The sequence below is a fragment of the Doryrhamphus excisus genome, linkage group LG8 (assembly GCF_037039965.1).
Source record: "Doryrhamphus excisus strain RoL-2023G ecotype Guam linkage group LG8, RoL_Dexc_Guam_v1.1, whole genome shotgun sequence".
Lineage (NCBI taxonomy): Eukaryota > Metazoa > Chordata > Actinopteri > Syngnathiformes > Syngnathidae > Doryrhamphus > Doryrhamphus excisus.
The window spans coordinates 2629766-2644401 of NC_136364.1; the positions used below are offsets into that span (position 1 = coordinate 2629766).

A 14636-nucleotide genomic window follows, 5' to 3' on the forward strand; every position below is an offset into this window, starting at 1 on the left:
ACATTTTTGTTGTTGTTATTATGATTTTTACAAAACTCACCAAAAAATTATCTCCAAATGTGAGGAATTTTGTTTGTTTTTCATTGTCTCGTAATATGAATATTAATAATTTATGATTAAAACAGTTGGACATGCATGCTTTTTAAGTGACAGTCGCCATCCACTACAACGTCCAATGAAAAGCATGTATCACCAAATGTGAGGATCTTTGTATTTTTCTTTCAATTACAAGTGTTTTCATACAAATATTTGATATCGCTATCAGATCTTTTCCCGATCATGAAAATTGATGAAAAAATGCTGTATGCAACACACTTGGGCTCATTCCACCACAGGAGAAATGTCATGTTACACATAATTGGTATCAGTATCGGCTGATATTGGTATCGGAAATGAAGAGTTGCATACAATATTTTGACAGTTTTCGTCAAAAAAAGCCGATATCGGACATCCCTAATGATGTCCAATGAAAACCACGTGTGTTGAAATGTTGGGATTTGTCACTTTCTCACATAAAAACAGAAAACTAAATCATAAGCTGTATTTTACTTCATATCAAAGTATTTTTGTTGTCGGTTTATATGATTTAATAAAACTCATAAAAGCATGTATCTCCAAATGTGAGGATTTTTATAAAGTTTTCACCTAAAACCAGAAAACTATATCACTAGTATTTTGCTTTTTATACAAATATTTTTTGGTTGTATGATACTACAATGTACAATGAAAAGTATGTATCCACAAATGTTGGGATTTTTTTCTTTTTTTCTCCTAAAAACAGAAAACTACATCTCAGGATTTGTCTTTTGATATGGATATTTGTTTTTATGATATCAAAGAACAGTTGGACATGCTTTTCCAGGGACAGTATCAATCCTTTACAATGTCCAATAAAAGCACATATTGTATCTCCAAATGTTTTTGTAATATTTTGGATTAAAAAATAACATTTAGATGTAACAATGAACCGCATGCATCTCCAGATTTTGTGAGTTTTTATTTTATTTTTTCTATCCAAATATATTTGGATGGAAAATATATCGCGAATGTGAGTTGGCGATATACATAAAATATTACATATGACATGATTTTTGTCATTTTTTCAAATGATTAAAAACAAATTAAAAAATCGGACCATATCAGAAATGATGAAAGTTTACAATGACATTTCAATAGTGACATTATTTAAAGCTCTGTTTCGTATACTTGGGGCCAATATACCGTACTGTTGGTAGTCAAATCCAATCACGAAGTGAGCATGAAGGCCTTGTCTTAAAGGTAGAGGTAGATATGCGTGTTTATTGCCTTTCTCCTCATGGTGCCATTCAATCATAAATCGGCTACATGATAGAAAACAGCAGATATTTCCCTGAGAGCTGCCTCAAGGCAAAACAAGATCAAGCTAAAATGGTCTATTCAGATTCCGTTGCAAAGAGTAGTGATGAAATGGAGCCATTTACATGCAAAATGAATCCGATGCTTAACGACTTAATCATGCATGTGTTCGATAAGGTAACAGTCAGGGGGATCATGCAATTTTATCTCAATTATCTCTGACATTTTCCCGGAGCAAAACTATAAGGAAATCAGGAAGCTCTCACTCTAGCTTACAGTAGAATAAATGAGCCAATTTTGTCCTGACCCCATATTAGCGATCTGAAACACAGTCTGGGACTGGGGTGAATGGATGGATGAGATTTGGCCGTGAGTAGAAAGGGCCAAGCAGCAGGGTGATGGAGAATGATGAGAGTCCAATTAGACAGAACTGTGGGGAAAGATGACTGCCGTCATAAAGTAATAAAGCGACCAGCTTTACTGTCCCGAACATTAGGAGTGTTTACTTGCAAATAATTGCAGGTTGATTGCAGCAATGATATCACAGCACACGCAATCTAATTAGGCGCTAAAATCATGCAGTCAAGTGATAGATCATCTTTGATGTGAATATCTAATAGGCTGGTTTAAGTATACCGACCCACTTAACTCATTACCTCACTTGTGCGTTGGAGGAGGGTTGTTGGGACTCCGGCTACTAATGCTAGGTAATGGCTGTGCCATCGTAATTGATACCCCTACTGTACTCGCCGGATAATGAGGGCTACTCTACTGTACCTCCTCGAGCCCGTCTCGTCTAGCGCTCTAATTAGGTGCGAGCTCCGGCCACTAGCTTGCCTGTGCGTGCTTCATCCAGTGAAAAATCTAATTACTGATCACACAGTGTGTCTGTCTGGATTCCCGCTAAACAGAGGTGTAATTGTACAAGCCGGCGTATAAATGTCTCTTGCATTAAAATGTTAACGATATCATTTAGCATCTGCGGCGGAGGGAAAGACGCCGAGGCAGAAAAGCCCCTCAGCACCCAGATGTAGGTGTTTGATCAAGCGTGCAAAGCGAGGTTGTAGTACATCTGGCAGGGGTTTCCCGGCTCCCCCGCCTCATCTGGGCTTCTCTGCAGAGAGGATGCTTTTAATTCGCTCAACACCTGTCAAAGTGACATGTCATATTACTGTGCTGTGCTGCACGCAGGTACTTTAGTGGGGAAACTGCTGTAAATGCACCTTTTTTGCTTCGAGCTGAGAAGGAAGAACTTTAGCTGCACTGTGCTAAAGTGCTAACCGTGAAAAGAAGTGTGCCTTTTTGATTTTCCCGCTTGTAACATATTCAACTCAAATTTGAGTTCAAATTCATTGATCTTTAGGAATTGTTGATTGTGGTTTAGAGTTGCATGGTGGAAGAGTGGTTAGCATGTTAGGTAAAAACACTCACATTAGGTCAATTGTAGGCTCAAAATAGTCTGCACTGCAGGGTGATGCTCAATTCTTCTTGTAGTCATTCACATTACCAGAAAATGACTTGTACTTGTTTGTAATGTTAATGCAATGCGTCCCGGAAGTGCATGTGCACAAAACATGCCCCAGTTTGTGGTCTCACTAGCACATTTAAGACCAGAGATGCCTTTATTGGTCCCACAAGAGTACAAAAGCACACAATCGCACAAATCTGTGTACATGGTGATCAAGCCACAGGCTTATTGCACGGTTTATTGCATGGTTTATTTCTTTTGTGACAATTTCAAGGATTTTGTGCAACAAGAGTCACTTGACTGACACATCCATCCATCCATCCATCCGCTTATCCTCAGTAGGGTTGCGGGTATGCTGGAGCCTATCCCAGCTGTATTTGGGCTGGAGGCGGGGTACACCCTGGACTGGTCATCAGCCAATTGCAGGGCACATATAGACAAACTATTATTCACACTCTCCTGTGTGGCCTATACATGCTAACCACTCCACCACCGTGCGGACGTGCTTCACTGACACAGATTTTTTAAACCATTTTCACTTGACCTGAAGAACTTTAGTCTACCTCTGTGCGTACTTTTCTCCAACTCTTGCATGGCAAAACACGCCCATTCAGACTGCAGTAGTACTTCTTGGATTATTGGTACTTGAACTGAAGTAAAAACATTTTTTTTCAATAATTTCCAGAGTTGATTCCTGAAAAGTTACATTTAAATCCTACGCAGTTACACTAGCATGGACATGTGAGCCACACTGCAAAGACTTTTAAGATGTGTAGCAAGTGTTGGGTGCATACACAGGGCAGACAGGGGGCAGGTTTGATGCTGCATCCCACCCATCAGGACGTCCATCATTTATTTTCCTACAAAGGCAACCGTTCGAGAGTCTTTTAAAAGTGAAGCAAACAAGTTTGTTTGTTTTGGTGCTCATAAAGAGGCTCTAGGGACACATTTTAGTGTTTGAACACCATTAAAACGTCAATTTAGCATTATAGGTGATCTAACTATTCACATCTTTTTGGCATATTTCCCGGATCATGTATAAGATGAGTACATGAACTACCAAACATAAGGTTCCAAATGTCAACAATCGGGTGACATAAGTCTATGCTAACGTTGTTTACAGTCCTTGTGGTGTGTGTGTGTGTGTGTGTGTGTTTGTGTGTCCCAGCAGAGCTTTTGTTCATTGTAGAGGACAGGTGGTGGAAGTGTGATGACTTTGCCATCCATCACCCACCAAGACAAACATCGGAGCTGGACCTCATGAATACTGCCTCTTAATCCAGTCCTTCATGTATACCAGGGCCAGCAGCTATGCTTTGAACTCCACACACACTGCGGCCCAAAGCGGAATTGACCTCAGGCCTGGGTGTGTAACGCACGTGCCTGGTATGCTGCTACATGTCTACCATCATGGAGCCCACGTTGTCTTTCTTGACCTTCCAGTTTGTATATTCTACATCTGCATCTGTGTTTCTGTGTTCTATTTCACTGCCTGGGTGTGTGATGCCGCACGGTGCAGGATAATGGAGGAGGCAAGGCTGGATAGATAGAGTGACACCAAGACAAATGGGTCCAGCTTGGTTTTCCTGACACTGCTCTTTATTTTTAAACCCTGGCGCAGATGCTATGATTTAACACCTAAGCTGCCACCAGTTATTTTTAGCCCGCCATTTTTAAAACAAAACACTGTCTCCAATATAGGATATTGGAGTTGTGTGTGTTGTTGTATGTGCAGGTGTGTTCACCACTTTAATTAGGGAGCTGAGTGGGTGCGACATGCAATAGGGAGGGTCGCGGATTGGGGACGGGGGCTGATTTATGTCCATCCCGGCTGATCATTGATCTCCCCTTGCCTGGTGTGAGACTGAGTGCATTGTCAATAATCTTTGCACTTTGTGGTATTCCTCGATTTCCCCCGACCTCTTTTGCACATTTGTGGTGTGCTGCTGCAGTAAGTCAAAGCAATATTGTAATCTTCCTTCTCTACTGGTATGATATTGCTTTGACAAATGTAAAGGTAAAATCACATTACAGCAATAATCCAATAATATATATTGGACATAAATCAGATAGGATACATGGCAATATCTGCTTGTAGAAAAACATAAATAAAAGTGATAGAATTTAATAGAAACCATTATAAAATAACTAAAATAATTATATCTAAATGTATATTATATCCCCGCAACCCTCATGAGGATAAGCGGTAGAAAATGAATGAATGAATGAATGTAAATTATATGAATTTACATTAATATATGTATTATATACTTACAAATATAAAAAAGAAGAACATTTAAAAAATAAAAAAAATTCCATCATTCATGTAATTTAATAAAGTCTAAAAAAATTGTTAATATAGAATTTTATAATTCCATAATTTAATAGACTGAAAAAACACACATTCCGTTGTATTTTTGTAATTAATATTGCATCATAATTGCAGTTTTTCAAGAAAAACATGAGTGACTGAGGTACTGCATCCAAATTCTGAAACATCTTTAAAGAGATATTAAATTGTCCAAAAATCATCCAAAGTATTAAAACCGTGTGAAAATTAATGACATAATCTATTGCGATATTAATATTTGTTCTCAGCAGTACAGTGTTATACTCCATAGTCTCCACTTTGCTGCAGGGCAGGCCTTAGCCTCCTCTTGGATAAAATCTGTCTCTGTTAGTACAGGAGACGCTCGTCCTCCTCCCAACAATTTTCATTCTGACGTTTGTACCATTTAGTAGTAGTACTGCTGAGCTCAGTGAATATTGGTGCATGGAAAATATATATAATAGCAAGGAAATGAATATAAAGAATGTGATGTATTTACCCACCACAAAGGGGAATAATTTGGCCCCCAGATATACGGAACCATTTAAATGTCTAACTTTAAGCATCCCAATAGACTGAAGCCAGGATTATGTATCGCACTGTGCCTCTGTCTGGATATGCTAATTAGTGTTTGATCAGATGCTGAAATTAAGACTTGATTCATTCAAGGTATTTAATGCTCAGCATACATTTGTGTCGGTATAGTACCCAAGAGCCCCCCAACCCCCCCGTCACTTGAGGAAAGGATGGCCAGAGAGCAAAGAATTGAATAGACGTGTAGAAAATGTCTCTCTTTTTTATTCAGCCCGCGGCACAGGGAGGGATGCAATAAACCAAGACGGGGGGCTGGGGGAAGAGAGGTGGAGAAATGGAAAGAAATGAGGTAAAGGAGAAAATAAGGATGTGTGTGTGTGTTTGTCTGTTCAGGATGGGGGAATTGCTGAAAGGAGCCGTGCTGTGGTCCCCTAAGTGTTGAATAAACATGCTTGGTTTAGGGAAAATGGCTGCGATAAATGTTTAATATGATAAGTCCATAAAGACGGTCAAATGAGTCTAGGGTATTAAAATGAGCATGGCACGCAGAAGCAGCAGTAGCAGCTTTGAAAGAGGAGGATGAGGAGGGAGGGCAGATAATGGCAGACAGAGCTAACAGGATGAGAGCAGCCAGCTGCTGTGACATCCACATTAACACACTCCACCAGCTGCTGGTCGCAGACGTCTCCTGGACAAAACAGGGATGGCGGTGGAGCTTCAAAGGCCTGCCATGGCCCCTTAATGACATTATCACAAGTTCACATTTGACAAAATCTGACAAAACATGGCTAATTGCTGGGTTTGGACGGCTCTTTGCTTGGGGACGCAAGGTCACAGATTCCAGGCATCAATTAAAAATTGAGGCTGGTTGGTGAGTAGAAAATGGATGGATAGAAACATGGCTTTTTCATGTACTTGTCAGTGGATGCGCTTCTCAACTTAATTGATCCAGGTTTTAATAATTATAATAATTAAGGATGCTTCCATCAGGGTTCTATGCTGATTAAAAACAAAAGGTCACTGTGCTAAAAAGTCACATTCGGAGTCTGAAGACCAGAAGCTGAATGCAAAGTCTAGCCAGTGACAAAGATGCGGGAACAAGTTTGGTAAAGGAGTGATCAAACACGCTGGTATCGATTAGCATAGCCTGGGGCAGGCTCAAGATGACACGCGTCATTTTGTTGGCAACCCTACGAAGGTGACAAAGCAGACATGGATTTAAAGTCGCGTGTTCATCGGTTTTTGTGATCGGCTATGAAAAGCGTTTATATAATCACATATTTTTTTTAATGGAAATTGGCCAACATTGATTGGTGTCTGATCGATCAGAGTATCTCTAATAATAATAATAATAATAATAATAACTCTTTATATAGAGTAACCAAAAAGCAGAGTTGAGAACAAATACAGTCCCAGGTTCGGCTCTAATCTGAATTCATGGATTCTGGATTATCTAGAGTCATTGTACTATGTACTTCTCAGTCTTCTACAAAACATGGTGTCAGAAGTGGGATTGATTACCTATGCACAAGAAACCTGGGGGCTATGGATCTGTCACTGTGTGTTGTGTGTCCAGAATGTGGGACTGGTTGCTGGGTAGAAAATATTGTCGCTGGATTGATATAAAGCAGGTTTTTTGATATCTTGATCACCTGCTCGAGATGATAATCCATGCCTTTGTGTCTTCTCGTTTAGACTACTGTAATAGTTTGTTTTCTTGCCTAAACAAAAAAGAGTTGTCTCGTCTGCAACAGGTTCAAAATTCTGCTGCGCGGTTATTGACCCGATGCAACAGAAGGGCTCACATCAGACCGATTCTGAAAGCTCTCCATTGGCTCCCAGTCTCATTCCGTGTGAATTTTAAAATCCTGGTGCTCACTTTTAGAGCCTTGCACGGCCAGGCCCCTGTCTACATACGAGACTTGTTGCGTCCCTATACCCCCTCTCGGAGGCTGAGATCGTCAGATCAAAATTTACTCATGGTCCCTCGTAGTCGTTTTAGGACCCGAGGAGACCTATCTTTTCAGGTTGTTGCGCCGAGGCTCTGGAATGACCTTCCACCCTCCCTACGTTCGCTTGACTCTGTCGATGCATTTAAGAGTAACCTTAAAACTCACTTGTTTTTGCAGGCATACCCAGCTCAGTAGATTTAGGGTATTATGACCATCATATATTTATTTAGTCTATTTTATTGTATACTGTTTTTATGTACTGTTTTATGTCTATTTTTATTGTACATTGTTTTATTGTTTTATTGTATTTTTTATGTGTATTTTAACCCTGTGTTTTGCCTTTTGTGAAGCACTTTGTGACTTTTGTCTGAGAAAGGTGCTATATAAATAAAACTTACTTACTTACTTACTTACTGTTCAACTCAATAAATAAAGACTGGATTTAGGGGACAACATACGGGGACAGCCAAAACTGACATCAGAAGTGGAATCGAAGGCTCAGCTCCAGAGACATGTCGGAATGTGGATATCCGTGTGGAATGGAACTGTTGTACTTTACGTACAAGCAGGTCAGCATTCCAGAAAGCCTGTTTCTGTGATTTTTCCACTCGGTCAATCTGGGTTTTAATTTGGATTCAACCAACTACATACGTCTATATGACACTTATGGTGCCATAGGTGGGATCAATGATTTTGACACAAAAAAAATAAATGAACCTTCAGAGCATCACACTTGAGGATGTTATAATCTCGCCTTGTTATCCGGACATCTGTGTCTCACTTATATTTGCAGGTCACTCTGACCTTGAGGCCAAAAGCTGTCAGGTGACTTCTCCTATCATCTTAAAGTTTCTATGCTCTGCAAGTCCCGTGCTGACAGCGAGTGTCTGCTTAGCTTGCATGCAGTTGCAGGTGGTCAGCGGTCACGCTAAGACACCGTACATAGCGACTCCCTTTTGAAGGCCCTTAACCTTAATGACTGGCGACATAATAAGGTTGGTCGTCCAGGATGCGCTGTGACCGACTGAAGTCAGGCCTCTGTCAGCAACAATCTGCGCAATGTGAATGCTGCTGGTTAATCATGTTATCAAGAGAGACGATGCATGCTGACCATTAGATTACTTTGGATGGGATTAGATTATAGCCACTCAAGTCTCAATCAGACGTCTTTGAGTATCACAGTAAGGCACAGTGGTTCACTGTTTACTGGCACACTGGATGAACTGTGGGCTTGGATTATGGCTAGAACCACAGCACGATATTTTGTGTGGACAATACTATGGGACTAAATGTGTATTTGCTGAAAGTGCAGATTAACTTGCTGATGCTTTGCAAGTGGTTTAATGAGAAGGTAAAATTAGTTCAACACATTTAGTAGCAGAATCACACCTGTCATTCAAAGACACCATGTAATTTAGTTTTTAGTTTATTTTCAGGGTTTTCCGCCCATGCAGCAAATTGTACATTCGTGAGTGTCAAGAATATCCACTTACTGTTTTTCTTTGGCTTTTGATTTTGTTGCAAATGGTAATAAAGTTGTGGCACGTCAGTGTACAAGTCATAGTCCCAGACCTAATTGTGATCAGTGAATTTTGGCGAAGTGCATCCATCCATCCATTTTCTATACCGCTCGAACCCGGGTCTCCTAGCCGTGTGGCCTGCGTGCTAACTGCTTGTCCACAATGCAGAGACTTGGAGAAGTCAGATTCCTTATTTATAAATTTAATATTTTCATAGTAAGGGCATAGAAAACTGGACATGACCTTGTAATTCTGTTTCATTAACATTATTAGAGCCCTCTGAACATGAACTAACACCCCTACAATCTTCTTTACATTTATATTGTCCGATATAGCAGACATAATAAGAGTAAATAAGCCATTTAAGACATACGTACGTACATAAGACTCATATGTGTTACTATAAATGTGTTGATGAGTGGCGGGTGGACAGGAAGTCCTGTCAGAGGCTGAGTTGATTTTTAGCTTGGCATGGGTTACTGCAGCAACAGTAGTCTTTGTCTTTAGGGATGTTTATTTGTGGACTGTCGTACCGGAAATCAAGTCTGGTGTTTGTGTGTCTCATCGAACTTGACTGACATCTAGCGACCATTGTAGAATAGTAGCTATCATTCACAGCATCTTTAAATGCATCTTCTGAATGCCTTATATTTGCATTTTAATTAATTTAGACATTTTTATGCTTGAAAGTTTTTAATTTGGGCAAAAAAACCCGAAAATTTGTACTATTCAAACACATTAGACACATGAAGACTCTTTAGTGTACTAGTACGTACTTTTGAAGGCAGGAGTCCAGCCACTGTCCCTTTTGCTTCCTCGTCATTTTAGGATGCCCGGTGGGATACATGGTGGTCGTCTTTGACCATGCATTTCTCTTTGAACCTTGGTAACTCATATACACAGCAGCACTCTGGATTATCTTCATAGAGTGTGTTTGGGACCCGGGACCAAATAAACCGTGAATGGCATTTACAAATTACATTCATCCACTCCTGTCTGTCAAACGGATTATGCATTTGCATACTATAAATATGGTTAACTAGGTCGAGGAGAGGGAACTACCACAGCAAGGCTCTCCCCCAGAAAAATAGGAGAGTGATTATAATTAACAGCAAAACAGGCAACAGTTTCATTTTAATTGCAGAAGCTGTTTTTTTTTTTTTTTTTTGGTTTATGCGGTTGCACGCATAATCAAGCGTGAGTTCTTATCTAATATATGTTTTATCTACATTTGATTGCACTTCTGAAGAATCACTTGCAACAGCTATTGATAAGCAATAAGCATCTTTCTCCAAGGTTCATAAAGATATACAGGACATGAGCAAGTCAGATTAGCCTTGACTTCCTTGCAGGAAGATCCAATGCATATGGATTTAGGTCTGGGCTCTGGCTAGTCCCTCCAGTTTCGTCTCTTACTATTAACAACAGCAGCAGAGTCCTCTCAGCATGTGTATAATTTAGACATCAGCGTCTTAAAGTGTTTTCTAAATGAAGATACAGTCCGGGGACTTTGCTTAACGAGACAGGCAGCCACGTCGGTCCATTTAAGACATGAAAACAAACTGAGTAGTATGTTCATCAGTTGTGTGTGTGTGTGTGTGTGTGTGTTGCTTCGTTTAGCATAGCCCGCTCCCCTCCCATGAAACATCAGAGGACAGATCTGTCGGTGAGGATCAGCGGCATGCATGCAGCCAAGCCTTTCTGCTGTCACAGCGCTGCTTAATATTCATGAGAGCAAATTGGAGGACAGTCATTTAGCTCGGGCGCATGGTGTATCGCCTCTGGGCAGATCACAAGGAGTGGGAGCGTTTACTCACTTTGCACTAGTTGGCATCTGCCTGTCTCAGATGCAATTTTGCGTTAAATCTGCTTTGATTAAATGTGCCTCCTAGTCATATTAATAAGACCGCTTCAAGTTCATACCTACAGTATATACAGTGGGGGGAATTATTGGGTAAGTTTAACCCCTTACAAGACTTTTGGGTAGGTCATTTTAACAGATGTACAAAATATCAAACACAAACTTGACAAAAAACATTAAAATAGGTCAGAAATTGTATTTTGTACAATGAAATAAGTTGGCAGGCTCAGAAGTAGTTCTCAGGATGGATTTCAGGACACTCCTTTTTGAAGATTCTCTACAGATGCTGAGGCTTTTGAGGCTGTCGCTTGGCATATTCCTATAATGCAGGTCTGGAGAATGGCTAGGCCACTCCAGAAATCTGTTGGGACGCTTCTTTGTTGGCTTGGATGTTTGTTTTGGGTCATTGTCATCCTGCAAGACACAACAACACAAAACACATTTTTATAGTTTTACAATTATAGCTTGTCATGCTTAAAACAATTCAAAATGCATATGAATACATGGAAATGAATGGGATAACCAAACATTTAAGGTTATATTTACCTTCATTGAAGATGTGATTCTTGACTTGACTGTTCTCAAAGACATCAACATCTTTTTCTTCACCACGCCTTTCATGTTTTGCCATGAGGTGTTTCTAGAATTGAGTATTTTTTGTCAAGTTGCAAGTGACAGAATGTTAATAAAGAAGGTGAAAAACACTACAGAATTGAAGAAATAGCTTCTGACAAAATATAAAGGTGGTGTTGAAGAGGAATGTGTTGATCTTGCTGCCACATTATGTCTTTGGGAACTTTAACAACTTTAACATATTGTCTTCCTTTTATTCATCATTTACAGTATGTGCATTTGAAAATGGTTTATGCCTTTTCTGTATACAGTAACTATTTTTGTGAGTCAACCGCTGATGACATGATAGAAGCGCGACATAGCTGGCTTGTGATTCCGGTTGCCATTTTGTTAGCAAGCTAAGTATGCTAACAAGGACATTTGTGATAAAAACACAGTTGGATTCACGCAGGGTATTAATAACACAACAAGACCCGCGCCATATTGTACGCTGACTGGAAAATGCGCATAAACCGAGGCAAAATTTTGTGTACATTTTTTAAGTGAATTGAAAAACATGCTAACCGGGGTGGATGCTAACCGAGGTGTCGATGTAATACATCATTGAACAGTGTGACTTATTTGAACTGCCAAGTACATCTTTACTATCAGGCAGAGTAGTGAGTGTCCGGACGCCGTTAGAACGTTGGCAAGGTGTACCTGCGTCACCAGACCATGTTGTGAGCTCTTGCTGAGGGGAGCGTGGTCAATTAAGAGAAAGGAGCAGTGCCGTGAAACTGTCAATTTCTCTTCTTTTAATTAAATCAATGTGGCTATTGCTCTCCGCCTGGCTAAAGTGAGTTGGTCTCGCATCCTTTTCATGAAACGTGAAACAGATGAATATGGAAGCAGCCGTGACATAAATCCTAATCCAATTTCTCTCCCCGTGCTTGAATAAAAGCTTTCACAAGCAATCGCACGCTTCTTTGATCTACTTCTCAATTAACTCAAGTACCTAAATTCTTTTTGCTGAACACCCCCCACACACACAATTTCTGCCATTTCTACTTGTCTTTAGAGTTTGGCTGGTGCACAGGAATACAGAAAACTTCTACAGAATGCAGCACCATATCTTTTATACTAAGAAGTTGCATATATTTCCAAAAACGTTTTAAGCTTTTGGTATTGGTGAAAAAGTGTATTATTAGTATGAACTTCACTCTTGGCTCCTTTTCTTGCCCATTTTCAAGTTTTTTGTTTGTATTCCCAGGAAACTTCTTCCCCAACATAATTTTCAAAAAATTAAAACTTTTATTTGTTTCTCATAATATTATGACTAGGGGCGGCACGGCGGTCAAGTGGTTAGCGCGCAGACCTCACAGCTAGGAGACCAGGGTTCAATTCCACCCTCGGCCATCTCTGTGTGGAGTTTGCATGTTCTCCCCGTGCATGCGTGGGTTTTAACTGGCCACTCCAAATTGTCCATAGGTATGAATGTGAGTGTGAATGGTTGTTTGTCTATATGTGCCCTGTGATTGGCTGGCCACCAGTCCAGGGTGTACCCCGCCTCTCGCCTGAAGACAGCTGGGATAGGCTCCAGCACCCCCCACGACCCTCGTGAGGAAAAGCAGTAGAAAATGAATGAATGAATGAATATTATGACTTTAATATTTTAACTCTATACTACTAATTTCACATTATTTACAAGTTTATTCTCATAAAATTGCAATCTTTTTCTTAGAATACAACTTTTTTCTCATAATATTTTGATTTTTTTCTTAAATTTCAGTCCCCCCATTTCTGCTGTTATTGTTTTTTTTTTTTTTAAACAAACTTCATCTATTTCAGCTTTCTTCTTGGATTTTTTTTTCATGATTATGACTTTACTCCCATAATATTTTGCATTATACTTTTCTGCAGCCCAATTTCAGAAAAATGGCAACTGTATATAGGCGGGGTACACCCTGGACTGGTGGCCAGCCAATCACAGGGCACATATAGACAAACAACCATTCACACTCACATTCATACCTATGGACAATTTGGAGTCGCCAATTAACCTAGCATGTTTTTGGAATGTGGGAGGAAACCGGAGTACCCGGAGAAAACCCACACATGCACGGGGAGAACATGCAAACTCCACACAGAGATGGCCGAGGGTGGAATGGAACTCGAGTCTCCTAGCTGTGTGGCCTGCGTGCGAACCACTCGACCACCATCCATCCTAGATTTGAAAAACCACCTTACATCATCCTCAAGTTTGTTACTGAGCTTTATTCTGTTTATGTGCTGTTGTTTAACTACAAATTTTATACAGCACCAGCCGTTTAACGACAGGTTTTATATAGCACCAGACGTTTATTGACTGAATTCCCTTCCTTTTATGTATAAACAAACAAGGAAAGCTCATTCAGAAGAAGGAGTTTCAACTCCCAGCTCCCAGGGAGAGCTTCGACCATGTTCCGAGGGATGCAGTGGGCCATGTTCCGTGCCTCCATTGTGGAGGTGGCTGATGGTGTCTTTTGGGGTGGTAATCCCAGAAGCTGTTGGTGGGCATCAGCGGTGATGGGACTCCGGAGGCAGCTGACACGTCCTGGAAGGCCAAGCCATTTTGCGGCTTTGTTGGTCGATGAGGCAAAAACTCGGACATGAGGCGTGGGAGGAATTCTGGAAAGCCGTGAAGAACGACTACAGGAAGGCTTCGAAGAGATTCTGGACCACCATCCTCTGCCGTGGGAGGGGGAAGAAGTACACTATCAATACTGTGTACGCTGGGGATGGTGTGCTGCTGACCTCAACTCCACATATTGTGTCTGCTCCTGCACCGGCTGTGGAAATCCACAGCTTGGCCAGAGAGTGCTGTAGTGTCTGAAAAAACTGTTAAACCCAAACAATTTTTTAACGGAATTTAAATATTTCGGAAATCTTCTGGCGGCCGTAACTGAGCCACGACGGATTCAGTGTGAGCCCGGGGTTAGAAGACCTACTCGATCCCACTGACTGTGCCTTGGGACTCCACGGTGGGATCTTCTTCTGGGCTGAGGTTGCCGAGGTGGTCAAAAGATCCGCCCGGAGTTCCATAAGG

At 40.7% G+C, this 14636-nt stretch overlaps 1 protein-coding gene across 4 annotated transcripts in view; it reads left to right on the top strand.

The window, feature by feature from the left end:
- Positions 1 to 14636, top strand: part of dscamb (Down syndrome cell adhesion molecule b) — a 106485-nt gene that overhangs the window by 2628 nt on the left and 89221 nt on the right. The window lies entirely within an intron of this gene.